Raw genomic sequence first — 22,121 nt, forward strand, 5'->3', positions numbered from 1 at the left:
CAACACTCCACGTGCAGGCCAAATGGTAGGAAATCATGGGGGGGCTCTCTAACAGCTGGGGAATGGATAAGGGTGCATGAGGGAGTACGGACAGTCAGCTCCAATGCCCGTTTCAAATTGTTGCAATATAATTTCATGCACCAAACCTATCTTACTCCACATGCTTTGAATGTTAGTTATGCTCCTTGACCAGCCAGCTGCACACGCTGCAGGCCCCGAAAGCGGATTTATACATATGGTATGGTCTTGTACTTCTCTGTTCTCTTACGGGTGGGAGGTATTGCAAAGCCTGAATAGAGCTAGGGAATTGGCGATACCATTTGAAATTTGTCAGGGAGGGGGGGGAGGGAGTGCGATGCGAGCAGCAGCAGGGAAGGGGGCGGAGAGGAGGCTCTGATGGAGAGCGAGGTAAAGCCATGCTTTGCAGCAAACCCTAACAAGCGGAAAACGAAAGCCGTGCAAAAGTAGATGGGCCGGCCAGCAGTGAAAAAAGTAAAGTTTCGGGAGAGCCTGGGGCGAGGGCGCTCCGTGATGATTCATTGTCGACAACACTCCACGTGCAGGCCAAATGGTAGGAAATCATGGGGGGCTCTCTAACAGCTGGGGAATGGATAAGGGTGCATGAGGGAGTACGGACAGTCAGCTCCAATGCCCGTTTCGAAGGACGGGGGGTTCATACTATGGGGGGCCTTTATCCTGGAGGGCAAGTTTATTACAAGAGATGAGGCCATAGAATCCTTTCAATTGGGTACGGGGAAAGAACTCCAATATGTCAAAATATCAACCGCAACTCGTGAGCTGTAGCCGACGCGCCACCCCACTCCAACACCCTGGCAACACGACTAGATATGGCTCATGGCTGTAGACTGATCTCCTGCAATGATAGGGCGCTCCGTGATGATTCATTGTCGACAACACTCCACGTGCAGGCCAAATGGTAGGAAATCATGGGGGGCTCTCTAACAGCTGGGGAATGGATAAGGGTGCATGAGGGAGTACGGACAGTCAGCTCCAATGCCCGTTTCAAATTGTTGCAATATAATTTCATGCACCAAACCTATCTTACTCCACATGCTTTGAATGTTAGTTATGCTCCTTGACCAGCCAGCTGCACACGCTGCAGGCCCCGAAAGCGGATTTATACATATGGTATGGTCTTGTACTTCTCTGTTCTCTTACGGGTGGAAGGTATTGCAAAGCCTGAATAGAGCTAGGGAATTGGCGATACCATTTGAAATTTGTCAGGGAGGGGGGAGGAGGGAGTGCGATGCGAGCAGCAGCAGGGAAGGGGGCGGAGAGGAGGCTCTGATGGAGAGCGATGTAAAGCCATGCTTTGCAGCAAACCCTAACAAGCGGAAAACGAAAGCCGTGCAAAAGTAGATGGGCCAGCCAGCAGTGAAAAAAGTAAAGTTTCGGGAGAGCCTGGGGCGGGAATGCGAGCGAAGGGAGGCAGGCATATTACGAGGGAAGCCGGATGGGGGCGGGAAAGCCTGGTGGGAGGCGTGAATGCGCGAGGGGAGGCAGGCGGATTGGGAGAGAAGCCTGATGGGGGCGGGAAAGCCTGGTGGGAGGCGTGAATGCGCGAGGGGAGGCAGGCGGATTGGGAGAGAAGCCTGATGGGGGCGGGAGAGCCTGGTGGGTGGGCGTGAATGAGGAGAGGGCTGGGCTGGGCTTGCATGCGATGCGCGTGCATGTACACGGGCACTGCATGAAAACCGCGGGGCTGAAAGCCCTTTGGTTTGAAGATGTTTTCGCCACATGAATTCTCGCTACGCTCGATGCGCTTGCGCGCATCGATAGGTCGCGAGACCTAAAAAGAGACAACTATAGAATGGCTGAAAAACAAAATGAAAGTAAAGAGTAGCCATGCGGGAGAGGAAGTGGAAAGCAACAATTGGTTTTTCATCAGCCCATTATGGATTATAATATTCAAAAACTGTTTTTAACTCATCTCTGAATTCTAGGAACCTGTCTAGTGAAAGTCAATTGGTCAAATGTGGACCAAGGAACGTGTATGGTAACCCTACCTCTATTGGGCTCAGAAGCTGTCTTAGGGTCATTAGAACACCTGGATAGATACTAGAAGGAACACTGGAGTAATCCTCATAATCACTGGGGGTCATTGTTTGTGTTCTTAGTTGGGGTGCACTTCCTTGGTCTCACGGCTTTCGCTCTGAAGTCAGTTACAGATTATCCGGGGTAGTGGTCAGACAACCTGCCCAACCTATCTAACCATGTATCTCAGAATAGTGAGGTACTGATTGGGATCGTGCTGAGGGCTGCAATTGGGGAGTTTTTGTGTTGATCTCTAGTCTAACCCTAGCGCTTGTCACACCACCAGTAACACCATTGTTGGTAACGTTGACACTCATTGCCAGCTGAGGTCCTATTACCTGTACTGCCCATGCTTGAAACCCTTTGCCTAGTCCTATCATATAGACATGTACTGCCAACAGGCACTGCCACTTACTCACCCCTGGCGCCATCTTTCAGAATGGTAAATGTAAGATGTCTATCTTTTTGAAACTCATCAGGTATCTGTGCAAAGACATACAATGGGGCAGTGGGGTAGCAATCTTGAGTCCTGTCCCTCATTTTTCTAGTTTAGTATATCAATTTATCTTTAAACCCAATCACTTGTGATTCCTGTTGGTGTTTCACAATTTCGCCATGCCAGTTCAGGGTGATAGTCAACCACAATTCTACTGCAGTTTAATTTTTGTTTAGGCTTATTTAGAAGCTCAACTTCAAAGGTCCCATCTTCAGCGAAACTCTTATTTCTATCTTTCAAAATTCACTTGCATTTCATTATGAACCTGCACATACATTTGCCATACTTGTAGTCCATAATGCGGGCAGTAGTCCCTCCAGGGGGGATCTTAGTTTGCTTTGATTCGCCTGTCACCATTTCACTAACATAGCCCCACTCCCACAAGAGAGCCATTGGCTGAAGTGAGCTGAAACATCACCTTGTAGTGTAGGCTGTGGAGGGTAGAAACAAATGTGAATGACAATTGAACTGACCAATGGATGAAGATAACCAATATGCTAGTGGGGGGTGGGAATATCCGTGAAAGTGAACAAGGCCTTTGATACCCAGAGCTAGTTTTGTGAAGATCCTGAAGACACATCGATACAGTAGTTACAGAGAGAACATGGCCACATAGTGCTCTTGCAAATCCTGAAATGCAGTTGCACAATCTAGAATGCAAGAAAGTCACTGCTGCCAAGTATGCTTGGGTAGGCATATGCATGTATCTGCATCATCAGTGCTTTAAGTGGGCTGGGTCCCACTGGTGCTGAGCATCGCCAGTTTTTAAAATGGGGCCTCGAAATGGGTCCCTATCGGGCTCTGTTTTATGGCCTAGCACAGGCAGTCCGGGTTTTTTTTTGCACACTGCAGTGAGAGCAGGCACATCGATGTGCGCATGCTCATTTTGCTCATATTCTCACTAGTGCACTACAGCACTCAGCCCACAGCCCACTAACACCCAGTGCCCACGTTCATTGTGAAGGAGCTCATTCCCATGGCCAGCACTCCTCTGCTCTGTAACTAGGTCTGCGCTTCACAAGTCCACTTACAGACGTGTGAACTAATGGCACTATAATGGGACAACACATTAAAAAAGAAACGCCAATACTATCACATTCCCCCAAAATTTGGAAGAAATCCATGGGCCTCGCACTTATACTACACTTACAAAGTATATCTGCACTACACCTGGTTACTAATTCAAATGATGAGAGCAGAAAGGAACGCCTGACAAACAAATATCAGTCATTTACAGGAATGCAGGAACATGTGCCATTTGGCTAAACTCCCAGATTGCTACGATATCTTCTAAGGAGCTCACTGTACACATGAGCATAGTCCAAAACACATTGTGGTTTAATAAGCAAGCATTGGCAAAGCCAATAGCTCCGCCTATTCTAGAGCTATTGGATTTAGCAATGTGTTTTAGGCATGATTTATACCACACCTCTTTCAGGGGTTTGCCATGCCCCTTTCGGAGCATCCCCAGTTATTTTACCACTTAAAGCCCGGTGCATCATGCATTTGTCCGTATGGTACATGTGCTACTGTATGCATCTTTATGCAATAGTCCCTCCTAGGAGAGAAGAGAGGAAAAAACGGGGGAAAACAGGAAAAAACAACCTTGTCGTGGGAGGGGAAAACTGTTTTTCTTTAAAGTAACCCTCATCCACCAGGGTTACTCCTTGGTGGCATGCTTCATCACGGGGTTCATCCCTAACCCGCTATGGAAAGGGGCGTGCTACGACCAACAGATACTCGGGAGCACTAATAGTATGATATCCCTATACACCTATGCCGGTTGTGATGGTATTGGAGTGGGTTTTGTTATGAAAAAAAGAAGTTTAAAAGATGCAAGACATACAACGTAGGGGTTATCAAAGAAGAAGGACGGCGAGGACGAGGAAGGAGAACGTATGCGTGAAGCATTTTGATGTCATGCTTGAGTGGGTAGAGAAATGCCCTTATCTTGTCTTGGTGCACAGCCCCCTGCAGTGTGACAGAGGAGGAGGCGTGAAAGACATGCGCACAAAATTATAATTGTAACAAGCTCAGCTAGTAGTTACGATTTATTCTAGGCACCTACCTTCCACCAAGTTAGCCAGGGGGCAGCGAGTAGCTGTGTGCATGCCAGTCACCTATTCACATCTTTCACTCACTCTCTCACATCACTCACTAGTGGACGTTTGTAAATGTTTCACATTTTTGCATGAATTCTGAACCGCTGCCCTTTAGAAAAGATGTTTTGTTGTTTTAAAAACCGTTGAACTCACATGTACATGATCATTAACATTCCAGTACGACAATGTTCAAAAGAAGTGACAGGCCACCTGAGCTATAAATGAGTCGCCCGTATTTGCAGAAGGTTGTCCCAGGGCTTGTGTTTTACCTTGATCTGGAGACAAACACAACTATTTGTCTTTCTCGTTCACCCCAAGCATGCTCCCGCTCACAAGCTTCCCAAAAGAAAACATTTACTTTTCAGAAGCAGACAAATACTAATTAGTGGTTGAGCTCCACCTAGGTCAGACATGGGTCATTCAGAGGACCTGGTATTAGTGAATGGATGCTCCCTGCCTCGTTGAACGGCCAACATTGATTAGCCTCTACCTGTGGTCCCCCGGCAGGCATAAAATCAGCAATCCTTGTTGATATACCACCAATGTACAACCAGCGGTGGCTGGTGAAGTTTAGAAGTAGTGGGGCATAAAAAGCATTGTTCAACCCTTTCACCCAGCAAACGAGTGAGCCAATCACAGTTTGTAAGCACGGTTACCAGGCAGCTAAGGAGAGAATTAAACACACATGCGCTGTGACACACGCTCTGACACAAGCACACATGCTCTTACACACATGCTATGGCACAAACACACTCCCACGTTTTGAGAGAAGGACTCCTGTGCGCTGACACGAGGACACACACATGTGCGCTCTGAAACAAGGACACACACACACACACGCTCTCACTGTGATACACTGGCTCTGCAAAACACTCTCACACAAGCACGCACATGCCCATGCTCTGACACAAGAACAGAAACACACATACGCTCTGACACATGCTTGCACACATGCACACAAAATTAATTGTGTGTGGGTGTCGGTGGCGGCTGGCAGGGAAGGGGGGGATAAAATATTAAAAAAGAAAAAAAAGACTTTATCTCCTTGCTGCCACCTCTGTCATTGCTGATGAGTCCCGGAAGCACACAGGCTACTTTAAGCCAATCACAACGCTGTGATGTAGAGTTGTGATTGGTCTGAGCGCCGTGGTTTGGTGCTCAGATGGGGACAGGGAACCTGTGCATGTTCCTAACCAGGCTATGTATTACGGCCTGGTGGAGAACATGCAAAGTGTGCATGGCTGTTTGACCGGCCCAAGACAGCCGGCCAAGCAGTCATGCGCACTTAGTACGCATGAACGACTCCTCCTCCCTGTGCCACCAGCCCCGCTCTGCCATAACCCAGCCCCCAGCAACAAAAAATAAAATGATAACGTTGTTATTATCATTTTATTTTTCCCCTTTAACAGACGCTTCTCCGCCGTAGCGAAGGAGCCGCCCAGGTTTACAACTACGAATGTAATAGATTGTGTTTGATACACAGCATAAGGTTCAATTTAACCAGGGTCCCACCAGGAAGGCTAGTGGATTTGCAGGAATGGGAATGATACTAGATCCAGAAAGACACCACTGGTGTGCATAGAAGAATGGGCTGCAACAATTGGCAATGTGGCTCAATGAGACATGCAATCCAGTGGTCGAATTTGCTATTCCACGTGGTTTTAAAATCGCTAGACAAGACCGCCCCTTAGGCAGAGGAGGTGGCATAGCAGCCATTTTTAGAGAAAAATGGACACTTTCTCTTGATCCTCTGGGCCCCCCAGCTGATGCTGAGATGCTCCACTTTTCTTTATCTTTTGGGGCACATTTTACCATAGGGGGTACTCTGGTGTACCGGCCACCTGGCCATGCAGGTAAATTTCTAGGGGCACTAGAGGACTTGATAGTCCCACGGGCCTTGAAATACTCTAGATATCTCCTTTTGGGGGATTTTAATATTCATGTAGATAATCTAGATCTACCTGATACAGTTCGGCTAAATGATGCTCTTGCTATGGCCCAGCTAAAACAATGGGTTAAGGCTCCCACTCATTCAGGGGGTCATGTCCTTGACCTGGTATGTACTAACTTTGACATAAATATGACTCATCCCGAAATAGTGACCTGGTCTGACCATATGTTGATTAGGTTCACCTGGCCCTTATCCCGCCCCGCTGAGATCAATCATTCAGCTGCTCATACACAGAAAATTAATATAGATATTCTATGTGACCAGCTGGATACCTCTCGCCCTACTCTTCCCTCTGAAATTGAGTCAGCCGTTAGTTCTTTCAACTCATGGATTGAATGTGGAGCTGCTGCTTCAATTAAAACAGGCCGTGTTTGTAGAATGCGCTCTACCCCTTCTAAACCTTGGTTTTCCCACACCCTCCGTGATCTTAAATTAGGCTGCAAAAAACTTGAAAGACGTTGGAGACAAGCCTATCTCCCCGAGGCTAAGAAAGAACTGAGGGCGGCGCAAAAGATGTATTACGCAGCGATTAAATCGGCAAAAAGTCAATACTACGATGGGCGAATAACCAAGGCTAACAACAATAGCAAGGAAATCTTTGCTATTGTTAAAAGCTTTGTTTCACCATGTGCTGCTCAACCTCTACTAACCTCTTCTGTCAAATGGTGTGAAGAACTTTCTGTGTTCTTCGTGGACAAAATTGCCAAAATTCAAGACGATTTACTCACCGTATGTAATAATTTTCCACCTTCAATGATTATCCCATCCCCCACTATGTCTGTCCTTACGGATCAGTTTGTCCATTTTACTCCAGTTGACAAAACAGACGTTGCTAAAATTCTTGCTACCCTACAATCAGGATCCCCCTCTGACCCTTGCCCTGCCAGAGTTCTTGCGGGCTTGGCTAATACAGTTGGCTATGAGGTGACACACATTATCAACCACTCTTTCCACTGCCACTGTTCCGGCATGCTGGAAGCAGGCTAAACTGCTACCACTTTTTAAAAAAAATGGCTTAGACCCTACGGTCCCCGCTAACTTCCGGCCCATATCACTGTTGCCGGCCCTGACAAAAATATGCGAAAAGGTTGCTTTTACACAGCTGGACAAATTTGTTGAAAGCTCTCAGGCTCTTCACCCAGCGCAATCAGGCTTTAGAGCAGCCTTCAGCACAGAGACGGCTTTAGTTGAAGTTTCTGAGGCTATTCAGGAATGTTTGGACGGAGGTGGCAGAGCGGCTCTGATCTTATTGGACCTCTCTGCCGCCTTCGATACAGTTCCTCACTCCCTTCTACTTACCAGATTAGCGGCCATAGGCATAACAGGCTCTGCTCTTGACTGGCTGACATCCTTTTTAGATAATAGATCTCAGCAAGTGTGGATGCCACCCTTTGCCTCTTCTCCCAAAAAACTTACAACTGGTGTTCCACAGGGCTCCACCCCTAGCCCCCTGCTTTTTAATATATACATGACCCCTCTCATTTATCTGGCGGAACAGCTGGGAGCAAAAATTATGGCCTATGCTGACGATACACAACTTCTGTTCACATGGCCAAAAAATAACTTGGACACGTCGAGAGTTCAATTCTGTCTATTATCGGTCTTTCGTTGGCTAGCCCGCGCCCAACTTAAATGTAATGAAAGCAAATCTGAAATCCTGCTGTATGGCTCCTTTCCAGATAACTTTTGCGACTCTCTCTGGCCCACCGATCTGCCATGCCCCAAATCCATCGGTGGACCTGCAAAAAACTTAGGAGTTTGGTTTAATAACAACCTCAGATTTGAGGATCACATAAAAAAAACTTACTGGGATTTGCTTTTCTACTCTGAAAACATTACGCAGATTTCTTCCTTTGCTCCCGAGAGAGGCCAAGGAGACGGTCATTCGCGCTCTTATATTATCCAGATTGGATTATGCGAATGGCCTCTTCTGCGGACTTCCGGCCTATATGATTCATCGTCTCCAAGTCATTCAAAATGCCGCGGTGCGGCTTTTGTTTAACATACCCAGAAGTTCTAGTGTCCGTCAACCTCTTAGAACCCTTCACTGGCTCCCAGTTGCTCAGAGGATTTTATTTAAAATCCTTGTTCTGGCATACCGAGCAGTCCATCAAACTGGTCCAGTTTATCTAAGGAAAAGATTCTCCCTTTATGTTCCTAATCGCCCTCTCAGGTCAACTAATCTTCACCAAATGAATGTACCAAAGTTTAAATACAGCAGGCTCGGTGGCCAATCCATCTCTGTCAGAGCTGCGAGAGCTTGGAATACCCTTCCTCTCCATTTGAGAACAGCTTCATCCATCATGGTGTTCAGGAAGGGCCTAAAAACCCATCTCTTTAACATCACTGTTTAATGGCTGTTTCTCGACTCCGGATTCACTCCGATCTGTCTCCCCTCTCTCTCGCGCCAGGATACTATTGGTTTAGTAACAGAGCGCGCTACAAAAGCCTCTATAGTAATAATAATAATGTGATGGCAAGGCGGAAGAAGGGCAGAAGAGAGCGAATTAAATCAATAGTGCATTTGAGATTTGAAATATGGGTAGGGTTGAGGTGCAGGAGGAAGGAGGAGCAGATGATGGGGATATAGCTAAGACAACTGAGGTGCTGTAGACCCACTGGATCATGGAATGAAGTGGGACAGGTGTTCAGAGACACTAAGCAGGAGTGACCAGCCGATACAGAATAAAGCTACAAGGAAAGCCCTGGTAGAAAGTTGGGAGCCTACGCAGAGCTAGAAGTATCCTCAGAATCTACGATAGTGAAAAAGGGTAAAATTCAGGAGAATAAAGGAAAGGCGCAGAATAAAGAAGAAAAAAGATGAATATGATAGAGCAACACAGAGGAGAAAGCGGAAAATATGCTAGAGGGAAAATAACATGGGTATGGAGTTGGGATTCTGTAGTAGTCCAGGGTCTTCTTTAAAGTGTAAAGCAAATTTGCAGTAAGTACAGGAAGGATGGAGGCGCTAGGGGGCGCACAGCGGAATGGCTGGATAGTATCACAGCTCCGCCGGACGACCACGAGAATGCGTGATTTTCCTGCCTAAAACCGACAGGACCGTCCGCAGACCCCACCAGCGTGTATGGGAGAATGCTGTGCACGATCTGAGAGATTGGCGGCACATGCGGTGCAGGTACAACAGAGCTCTTGGGGGAAAATCAGCGCTCGCCGGACGGACGCTATGGTCAAGTTGGCGGCCGGCTCCGGAGCGGCCGCTGAAGGGAGCCTGAAAGGAAGGTGAGACGCCCGGTGCCTGCATGACACGGGACACCTGGCGGCGGGCCGGCGGTCGGAAGACGGCGCCTGTTCTGGACTGCATTGGCGCGGCTGGCGATCTTGCCCCAGTGTCGCATGGTCGCCGTTGGTGAGGACTGAGGCGGCACAAGATGGCGGCACGCTGAGGCTTTTGCCGACTCCGACTCCGGCAGCGGTTGGCAAATTGGCAGCGCAGCTCGGGGATACTTTCCCACCGATACCGCTGCTATTATTGTGACCGGAGGTGTTGGGACGGCCGCCTGCGGCAGGAGACGGGCTTCAAATGCGACAGGCACAGACAGCGTGCACCGAGGTATGACTGCCGTGGAACCATGGGTGCTGGAGCGGGCGGTCCCGGCCTTTCGCGCGATCTGTCCCACATGTGCCACTAACATGAATCTGGGGAACTAGACCTGCGGCGTTGTTTGCTGGTGGTGCCACATCACGGGAGAGCGGGAGCGAGTCATTGATCTCCCAGGATATATTGGCAACACGGTATGTGCAGAGGGTAACCGGGTGTCTACACTGGGTTTCATCCAGGTACCAACGGCTCCTAACGCGGTGGCAGGGCGCAGTAACCATTGCGCATACGATCTGACTGCATGGGCTGGGATTTGCTGTGGACACCTGAGTCAGGGGAATGCAGCACACAGCCCTGCGCAGAGCGGGATTCAACAAAATATACCCGACTCCCGGAAGCCCATGCAGTGCCCCTTGATGCGCAGTAGTGCTAGTGCTCACCACATGTTCAACTGGGGTCACAGTCGCGTATAACAACGCACGGATCTGTCGCGGTGCTGCAATCTGCCTCTGCATTGTGAACTGCTGCGCCAAGGTCCACGCCATATTCACCACTTGCCTACATCACGCATGAGGTAGACACGGAGACACACGGCGCGGGGGCTCTGAATCGACGGTGCCCTAGAAGATCACGAACCACCACTCAGGCAAAACGGCGACATCCGACAGAGTGACCAGATTGTCACTGCAGGCCACACAAGTGCCGCGCCCCCCCCCCCGGGAGAAGATGGGAAAGCCTGATAAACAGCAGCAGAAGATTTCATTTGAAAGCAGGAAAACGCTTACGCCCACGGAGTAGATGGCTGATGGGGACACACCGGCTGAGCTGGTGGCTAACACTAACATGGAGAAAATACTGCTGGCTATACAGGCGAACCTACAAGACATTAATGGCAAGTTGGACAACTTAACATGCAGAATGGATGGCATGTCTGCAAAACTAGACAAACATGGTGAACGCCTGGGCACGGCTGAGAACAGAATATCCACGGTGGAGGACGAGTCCCGCGCGACTTCCTCTAGGTGCTCCGGTATGGAGCGCGTACTGGAGGTAATCAAGGCGAAGGAGGAGGAGTTGGAAGCGCGTTCTAGGCGCAACAATGTACGCATCGCGGGACTGCCGGAATCTACCAACACAGGCCGCATGGAGATCTACGTGGAACAGCTGTGCAAGGATATATTCGGCGAGGGAGCGCTGTCTCCGGTCTTCATCGTGGAGCGGGCGCACAGGTCCCTAGCCCCACGTCCACCACCGGGAGCTACACCGCGACCGATAGTGGCCAGGATTCTGAATTACCGAGATAGAGACACTATACTGCGACTGGCTCATGAGAAGGGCACGATTACCTACCAAGGTAACACACTCGAATTTTATCCGGATCATACCGTAGCAGTGCAACAAGCGAGGAAAGAATTTGCGTCTGCAAAATCTAAACTTAGAGACCTCAACATCAACTACTCAATGCTATACCCGGCCAGATTGCGAGTATCTTGGGAAGGTAAACCAGTGATCTTGTGCACGCCAAAGGCAGCACAGGAATTTGTTAAGAAGGCAATGCAGCAATCTAAGACGAAGGCCCGAGAGGAACAGCAACGGGATCCGGACTGAAGATGATCAGCGTATGGAGTGGCTGTCCTCAGGGTCTGTGGTAAGAGGTTGACTACTTATTGCCTGAACTACTGCTCACGGGACAGAGCAGGGCGGTGGCAGCGTTATATTACATCAGGGTTGTTGTCAGAGATCACGTCTGGTGAACGGAGATGACTGATTGGGAGTCATTGTGCCTTAAAACTAGAACATGAATGGTCTCTTGCTGACACGCACTGAGTGCCCTGGTCTGACACTGCCTTATTGCCCCCACACATCTTTGATTTCAGGAGATAAGACATTTCTGACTATTGGCCGATCCGGATATTTGAACCGCATTGCATGCCTGGGGATGTCATGTTTATATAGCACATCTATCACACTGCAGGTTCGATGGAGGGGTTCAGAATGCACTACACATGTTGAGGTCGACCCTTCTTTTGGGTCATTCTTACAACATCGTACCCCTGATGACTTTCTAAAACGCGAAGTAACCTCGTCATCAACCTCTAAGGCAGAAAATTGGGGGAGGATGGTTGGTACCGGTAGACCGGTGTGGGCTGGATCGTACATAACTGTCAATAGCACATTCCTGAATTGTATGATTGTTCCATGCATAGTACAATGCTTTGCGATCTGGGTGTTCCACTGTTGACATTCATGTATTACATCAAGACGTTTATGTACTGCGGACGAGTCAGAGTTGGGTGGGCAAAGCAAACGTATGTGCATTGTCTGATATGTGAGTCGTCCACACTCATTCAGTTGGGTGTAGAGTTGTGCCCCAAGCGGACCTCCACAAGGGTAATCCCCGCATAAGTTGTTCTTGATATTTGGGGATGTTCACAGAGGGGAAGTGGCTTCGGCAGTTTTGGGTTGCTGTAGTGGGAGGGTGTAGGGGAAGTTGGGACATTGTTCATGTTATGAGACCAAAGCAGCTACTACATGTTTCTTTAATGGGGTGTGCGGGGCGGTGGGCTGGTCGGGAGCGTCTGCCTTCATCTGAGATGACAATGTTTAGCACTGTTTCTGATTGTGATTGGTTGACACAGATAATCCATTGGTTTACTGTATGGCCCGGGTAACTAGAGGCACTGGAAGAGCACATGTTAACTTCCTCACGTGGAATGTTCGAGGTTTCACGCAGCCGAAAAAAATAGGACAGGTGTTTGCCTATTTGAATAGATGGGAAATTGATATTGCTGTGCTACAGGAGACACACATCCCGCCCAACACACACAAACACATAGGTGGCCGCTGGTCCGAGTCCTCATATGTGGCCACCTACTCATCGTACTCCAGAGGGGTGATTACGCTAGTTCGCAGGGGGTTGAATTACACAGTACATCAAGTCATTAGCGACCCTGGGGGTAGATATGTGATAGTGACTGGCATCCTACGTGGTCATAGACTGACACTTCTGAATGTTTATGGCCCAAACCTGGAGGCACCTGAATTTTTTCAGGAACTGTGGGGTCATTTGAGATCACTCGCAAATACGCATATTATATGTGGGGGGGACTGGAATGTGACCCTTGAGGAGGGGGTGGATCGCTCCGCACATTCTTCAGAACCTCACAAACACTCTAGGGCAAAACTACTACACATGCTTGCCGATTTGTCACTAACTGACATTTGGAGACACAGATTCCCCGATACCCCGGGGGCCACACACATTACGGCACTACACCACAGCTGGTCGCGTCTGGATTATTGGCTTGGCTCAGACAATATCACACTGTGGACATGAGAGTTACAGGTCCTGCCAAGGTCCTTGTCAGATCATAACCCTGTATTGCTAACTAACGATCCCTAACTATACCCCGCCTCCTTTCCATTGGCGATTAAACTCTCGTGCTCTAACCGATTTGATTTATGCAGATACCATACACAAAGCAATCAAAGAATACTTTCAATTCAATGAACCTGTTGTTGAGGATCCGGGTATATTGTGGGAGGCATTCAAAGCCACATTGCGGGGTGTGTGCATAAACACCACGACAGGCATCTTAAAGGACATACGCAGGCAAATCACACGCTGCGAGAAGCGTATGAGGGAACTGGAGACGGCCTACGAGACGACTCAGGATATCACACTGTTGGGTGAGCTACATAACTTACACTCCGAACACCAAACATTCATAGAAGACGAAATTAAATACCTGGACAAAAAACATGTAGCCAGATCTTATGGGGAAGGGGGCAGACCAGGCAGTGTACTGGCGGCCAAGATATGCGAGGGTAAAGGACACACAGCTATACTTCGTGTGAAATCCGAAGGGGGCACGATACACACGCACGCCACGGAAATATTACAATGCTTTGCGAACACGTATGAGGATCTATATAGATCACGTCCGGTAGCAGAGAAAGATGAGATTTTTCGATATCTGGAAAATGTGGCAATAGGTTGGCTGTCGGATGGGCAGAGGGAATTCTTGGCGTCCCCCATCACGGTGGAGGAGGTAACTGAGGTGATTGGAACTCTCCCAAATGGGAAGGCACCGGGTCCCGATGGTTACACTAATGAATTTTATAAACAATATGTGGATATCCTTGCCCCCCACTTGGTGGAAATGTACGGCGCAGCTTTTGACAAGGCAGAACTACCCCCCACATTGCGTGAAGCGGTCCTAATCGCTTTACTTAAACCTGCCAAAGATTCAGAACTGTGTGACTCCTATAGGCCGCCTTCTCTTATAAACACAGACTCCAAAATATTGGCAAAATTATTGGCGATACGGTTGGAGCCACTGATGACTAACCTGGTTCTACCGGATCAGGCCGGGTTTATTCCTACACGCTCCACTTCTCACAATACCAGATCGCTGTTTGCCCTGTCGCACTACCTCCAACCATCTACTAGGGCGGTGGCAGTAATGCTGGATGCCGCCAAGGCTTTCGATTCTATTGAGTGGACCTATTTGATTGCTATTTTACAAAGAATGGGCTTCCCAAAGCGCTTCGTCCAGTGGGTTTCCCTAATTTACACCAATCCATGCGCACGGGTTCGTATCAATGGGTACGTTTCGGACCTATTCCACATACAGCGTGGTACCAGACAAGGGTGCCCGCTTTCACCTTTATTGTTCGCCTTAGATCTCGAACCTCTAGCCTGTATCATTCGCCAAAATTATAAATCGTCGGCATTGCAGTTTCCGTCCAGACCATTACATATCTCTTTGTATACGGATGATATGCTGCTGTACGTCCGTGACCCAAACACACATTTGAACCACATTTTGCGCGAGTATATCAAGTTTGGCGGACATTCAGGGTTGGCCATAAACTGGTCCAAATCTTCCATTATTCCTCTAACGGACGCGACAACTCCTCAACTCCCATTGGAGTGGCAATCAGAGCCAATACGATATTTGGGTGTACTGTACCATAGAGACCCCGAAGTGGTTATACGGTCCAACTATGGAGCAACCATTTCTAAATTGGAAGAAAAGATACACCGTTGGGTACAACTACCACTATCCTTAGCGGATCGTATAGCGATAGTGAAAATGAACATACTACCTAAACTACTGTATCTTTTTACTAACATACCGATCACTCCGCCCGGAGAAGTATTCCGCCGTATAAAATCTCTTGTGTTAAAACTTATCTGGGCCGGCAAGCAAGCACGGGTGGACCTCCAAACACTAACACTTCCATACATTAGAGGTGGTTTCGGGGTGCCGGACTTCCTACTGTATTATCTATGCGCTCAGGCACAATATGCTGCATACTGGTACCACAACATACCGTACCTCACACACACTGCTATAGAGGAGGGGGATGCGTCACCGATACCGCTCACAGCGATCATTTCACATACCCGGCAGCCACTACATGCTCAAGATATTAACACCATTGACACGACCGTTAAGGCTTGGGGGAAATTAAGCCAGCTAGCCCATAAGACACCTTTATATGCAGCTGCAATGCACTTACATTATCACCAGGCACTCTCGGTCACGGGTGAAAAAGTAGGCATGTCCCTCTTACAACAAGTCGGCCTTGTACGGATGGGTGATCTGTTTCAAGAGGGAAGGTTTGTAAACTTGGAAGACTTAACATATATCCACAACAAAACACCTCTGTTTGCCTTCACACATTACAGACTGAAGAGGGCAATGCAAGGACACTATCCAACATTCCCCACCGAACCTGATAGCCTGGAAACGCTGCAGATGCTCATTACCACCCAAGACTTAACACACCTGGTGTCTAGACTGTACACCACAGCACAAGCAGAGATAACACATACCACTGACAGGGCCAAAGCTCGGTGGGACGCAGTGCTGGTGGAACCGCTATCTGAGAAGGAATGGCAGCAGACTTGTGCACTGACGCAAATACTTACCCCTAATGGTAATCTAAGAATCATTCATTACAAGTTTGTGCATCAGGCATACTACACACCAGCGCGTATGCACAGGTTTGGCCTGCAAGACAACGACAGATGCAAAAGATGTAATGAAGAGGGCGCAGGGTTTATACATCTAGCGTGGTCCTGTCCCAAGATACATGATTATTGGACGGCAGTGATAGCAAAGGTGTCCGTGATGACAGAGGCAGAGCTGAAATGTACTATACGCACCTGCCTGCTTGGTGTTGTGCCACAACTTAAAGCTACCCGACGCAAGTTCTGTGTCATAGCTCTATTGCTGGCTAAGAGACTGATAGCTAGGTGCTGGCACAGCAAGCAAGTGCTCAAATTATCAGATTGGATGCGTGATATCACTAGCTGTAGGGACAAACTACAAACTTATGAGGAAGAACTGCCTGCAAAAACTAGGCCTAAAGACTTTTGGTGCTACTTCACTGACTATGTGCTAACACTAGATGAAGAAGTGAATTAATGCTTCATTAATTCGTACTGATGTGCGGAACCGGTTCACCCCCTCGGCCCTGTATGCCCCTAGCATTCCTTGCTTCGCACTTATCGTTATGGTATGTTGTTAGGCATGTAATGGTCTCCTATTTTCTGTTCTACTGTTTGTTTTTCATTCACAGTTATGCATCTACAAAATCAAAAAACTGTGAGACCTCAAACACTGCGTTGATACGCCGGACCTATCGTTATTGCACTAAGGACTATATGTATACATCACTGACAGGTTTTGTGTTTTACTTTGCAGCTGGCCCCAGGGTTGTAGGCTCTTGGCTGTGTACAACTAACGAATGCTAATAAAGGTCTTCAAAAAAAAAAAAAAAAAAGTACAGGAAGGATGGGACCCCATGGATATTTTCTTGAGTTCATATAGAGATCTTAACTTAGACATCTCCAGATGGATGAAGGTCAGGGTTGGTTCAAGGTCGACCACCCTATTCTCTATGTCAGCTATTACTGTAGTCATGTTTGGAATCTTTTTAAAAGAGTGTAAAAAAAACTTCCAAACCCTTTTACTCCTAACTACAGTGAGTTTGAGACTTTTTTAAAATACTAGAGGGACTTAACGAAGGCTCTAACAAGACTTTTAAGAATTTGGAATAAATTATAAATTCAAAAGATGAGTTGAGCTAAAGGCAATTTTTGGATTGCAGTCGAGTGATCAGGTGTTTACCAAGTGGTCCAAAAAATACAAGGTTGTGGATCCCACCGTTCATCCACCAATGTACGAAGCTGGCTCTGTATGTACTACACCAAAGTGAGGTATAGTGTGCACAGAGTCCAGTGGATCCCCCAAGGTATAGCAGAAGCTAAAGTAGATAATACCTTGCTCTCTTTTGTGGTAGTGTGGTTGAGCAGTCAGACTCATCAGAGGGTATCGTTTAGCATTTGCTGTAAACACTCAGGCAAGAAATGATGTCACACATTAAAAGACTGAATCAAGACCAATTATTTGTATAAAAAGGTATTTTGTCGTTTTATTTCTAGAATCAATATTTACTTAGTCGCAGGTAAGTTAAACTCTTCATACAATGTTACTTTTAGAAATACACTAAACACTTGATTTGTAGGAACATTCAGATTACTTTTGCAGTTGAGAAAACAATTTTACTTTTATATTACTTTTGGATTACTGCATGATTACTTTTCTAGTTTAGCATGAAACACTCTCCTAACACAGTTTAAGCAACACAGGACATTCATAAACAGGTTAACTCTGGTGAAGGCACTAAGTGGTACAAGACAGCTGAACACAAGAATTTTCAGAGAAAAACCTATCATTCAGTCCTATGGAGAAAAACGAAGTGTTAAGGTTACAAGTAAGTAAACGGTTTTAGGATAGGAGTTTTGGAGGGTAGAACTAAGGTTCTATAAGGTTCAGGCTGGCACTTAAGGAAAAGCACTGCAGGTTGGAGTCAGAAGACTGGATAAAGGGAACCAATGACTAGAGGATAAAGTTGAGGAGCTGCTAGACAGCAGGACACCATCAGTTGGGCACCTCAGGACTCAGGAGCTGCAGATGCAGGGGAGTCCTTTCGTGACGGGTTCTTCTCACCGATTCCAGTCACGGTTAAGGGGACCCTTCAGGATAAGGCTGTAGGCGTCGAGGCGAAGGTCGTCCAACACTGAAACACAGGTCAGGATCGCCGGAGGGACCTCACGTGACTGTTGGGCCAGTTGAACACGGGCCGTGGGCGTCGGGTGCAGAGTGGTGAGGCCTTATGATTCTGGCTAGATCTGGAGTCCTGGATTGGGTTGGTGTTGGACAGATCTGGTGTCCACGAGAGATCAGAGTTCTTTAGGAAGGCAGGGCAGGTCCCCTGGGTTCTTGGAGGCTGCTGGCTGCAGGACACGATGGTTTCAGCTTTCAGAGGTTCAGAGCATGAGAACGGCCGGTAGGGCTGGGGCCAAAACAGTTGTTGTCCTCCTCTTCTGCAGTACAGCTCTTCAGAACTTCTTCTATTTTTCATGTGGAATCTGAAGAGACAAGATTCAGGGGTGCCCCTAAATACTAGATTTAGGGGTGTTATAGGGGTGTGCAGGTTGTGACCAATGGGTCCCTTCCCTGGGGTGTCCACACCATCCAGTGGGAGAGGGGCATAGGTCTCTTCCTGATTGGAGGGGTTGCTCCATCTCCAAGTTGGCAGGGACTGAGAGGTGGCCTTCACTTCGCCTCCCCCACCTGAGGGGTGGGTTTTGCAAAGGTGGGCACACCTCCCTTTCTGGCTAGGTTTTCCGGGCAGTTCTCACACCCAAACTGTGGGTCAGAACCGGTGGGAGCCAGTTGCTGATAGCAGCAAAAGGCTGGGGGTAGCTAACAAAGGCAGCAGGCCTTTGAAGCTCTCTCTTCGAGGACCCTACCCATTCTGGGGGAGGAGGCATGACACCTCTGCCCAGGAGGAGCTTTGTTTCCATACCCAGAGAGTGGAGGATCTCTTCCCAGGGGTCCAGAAACCTCTCTGGTGGTGGCAGATGGCTGGGAGCCAGTCATAAACCACACCAGGGTTGGTCGTTTTTCAGGGGGCATCTCTAAGATGCCCTCTGGGTGCATTTTGTATTAAATCCCACACTGGCATCATGTGCAGTTGGTAAAATTCATGTACATATTGGATTTGTTTAGTTCTTACGTTTCTGTTGCAGGTGGAGAAAGTCATCTTTGTTAGTTAGAATAACGCCTTTTGTTTGGAAGAGTTAGGCCCAGGATGATGTGATACAATATGCTGAGGAGAGCTGATTATTGGCAGTCAGTGTTCTTTCTCATTGAGGGAGGGAGGCTTGGGAATCAAGGTCATCGAGCCACGAGCTGGGAGCATCAACGCCGCATGGAAAATCACCGATGGGAAGTGTTCAGTGAGATGAGGTGATCTGTGGGCGTGTTTTGCCTTTTCATGTTTTGTATTGGGGATAGTGTCCCGGGGTGGAGACAGGAGAGAAGGGGTAAGATGATCGAAGGAGCTTCTTAGAATGAGCTCCGTAGCTTTGGCTACTTGACCCATACAACGTGAGTGTACTTCTTAGGAAGTCTTCATGTGCTGACACCATTTTCCTGATCTTGCCTGAAAAATGCTAAGGAGGGATGTCAAGATAGTGGTAGTGTAGGGACAGACTAATGCTCGTTATTCATTTCCGCCAGATGAAGACCGAACTGGACGTGGGGGCAATCATTGCCTGTGTTTTGCTTCTGGAGATTGTCATTCTGTTTATGATCCATCTAATAAAGTTAGCCCGTAGGTTTGGATTTGTATTAGTTGCCATGTATTTCTACAACCTCGTAATGAGGTGCTTGTACATTCAATTGTTTTTGGCTTTGTAATAAACCCACTAAATTAGAATCCAGAGTCTGTGGTTCTTCGGAGTCACAGTCCTTGTAAATTCCGATCCTGTTTAATGATTTGTCTCTCCCCTCTAAACTTCTCAGCAGGTAATAAAGGTCCCTTGGCCGTAAGTTTCACAGTAAATTGGTAGAGAAACTCGGACCTTTCTCATCGTGAATGGGGAAAAGCTGTTTTTACAGTAAGCATAACATTGCATTCACTGTGGAAGGTCACCCAATATATATTTCAATTGACTAAGATGACCACAAAGTGTTGCATTACGTCCTTTTCTTTGGGGACTAGAAGATTTAGCAAGCAATTTGACTTGGTTAACTGACATAAGCGTCAGTGCGCAAGCATCGTGCACGCACCCGAAGTTCACGTCGCGTGTGCAGCTACGTCAGGAGTTAGTGCACCCAGCTGGAGCTCAGGAATCCAGAGTACTTTGAACCTCCAATGCAGCTGACATGGCTCACGCAGAGGTACCGGTATGAATTTAAATGAATACACTGTTTTCAAACCAACTCTAACAGTGCTTTTTTCATAAATGGTTGAAAAATGCACTGACTGCAGCGTGAATACAAAAGCCACAACGGATAGTTGTCTTCTTTTGGCAACGCACTCCACAAACAGTCCGTGAGATTTTGAATAATTCAGAGATCCCTTGTCACATGAAGCAGGTAATGCTGACAGTTCATTTCAAATGAACGCATTCATGTAAATGTTGCCAGCCCAGTAAAGTGCTACCAGATGCTCACACTCTGTTGCCCGAAATCGCTTGAAACGCTTCCTGCATTCCTTTTATCAGCAGGGATATCAGTTCCATGAGGTTCTGCAGATGGTAGAAAAGGCTACAGAAACTGTAAAGATGTTAAACTCCAGCAGGATCAACAGGTACACTATTCTAGTAGGAGAACACAGCAGGGTGTCAGATGGGCTGTCCGTTTTGCTTGCTTTGCTTGTTGATGAAATGTATTAAAAGAATTATGAATGCCCCAAACAGCAGGCTGCCAGCTATAACAGACACCAGTGGGGTCTTCAGGGCATTTCAATACCTTCAGGTTTCACATGTACAAGTTCAGTTTTAGTGTTCAGTCTCTTCTATAGTTTCAGGTAATCTTCAGTTTTATTCTTCTCTCGTTTCCTGTTCCAGTAGTACCCTTTTAGTATTCAAGTTAGGTCCTTTTTAGGTCTCGCCTACGCAGCGCGCAAGCGCTGCTTAGAGAGACCTCTTGGCATCGCTCAGCAGTTTTGTTAAAACTCATGCATGTTTTGCACTGCCCTCTATGGGCACTCGTGCACATTTGGAATTTCCCTTGCGGGAGCGAGGAGCGGAGCCATCTGTTAGCAATTATCGCGCCTTGCTGCTTGCTCTCGCAAGGGAAACGCCAGACATGCCCTCAGTGTCTACCGCCATTCAGTATCCTGTTACACCCAATTCTGTTTGCAGATAACAGCATTTTCCTTTGCTTCGCTGGGCCTGTTCGTTCATTTTCTGTCGCAGAAGGCCTTGTGTTCCAATTCTTCACTGTCTTTAAATCCCTTGGCAAATCCATCTTGTTTGGGTCACCTTTGCTTCATAGACCCAGTTTTCCCGATTAGGGACCTGTTATTTTTGTCCACTCCCTTTAATTTGCTTTAAGAACAAACTCTTGCGTTAAGTGAAGCAATTGTCTTTTAAATAACCTTGTTCTCAAACAAGAAAACAGCTCTCCTGCCATATGTTTCCCTTTCGGGCCTCTTTTTTTCTGCAGTAGTTGATAACATTGTGGCCAGGCTTTAACCAAATCATCGGGTTTCTGCATTTCTGTAACGTGGTGATGCACATACTTTCTGCATGTTGTACATTCCGCTTCCCCTAATGTGTCCGAGGTTTGTGAGCTGTGATGCATGCTAGCGCAATGTCACGCAATGCACCTCTTCTGCCCACCTAAAATATACTATCCTCGTTCTCCATGTTAGAATTCGACACTTCAAAAACAAATGTGTAGCAAGAATTTTCTATTAATAATGCTATAATGGCAGCGCTTCTATGCATTCATACTAAATGTTCTGAGGAAAGTATTTTTAATTTATTTTTTGCAGTGGTTCCGCTAAGCCGGTAGTCATTGATTCCTTATTTGTGTTTTTTGCCCAGGGGCGTTTCTTCCATTCGTGCAGCACGGGCAATGT

The sequence above is a fragment of the Lissotriton vulgaris genome, unplaced genomic scaffold, assembly GCF_964263255.1.
Source record: "Lissotriton vulgaris unplaced genomic scaffold, aLisVul1.2 SCAFFOLD_1250, whole genome shotgun sequence".
Taxonomy (NCBI): Eukaryota; Metazoa; Chordata; class Amphibia; order Caudata; family Salamandridae; genus Lissotriton; species Lissotriton vulgaris.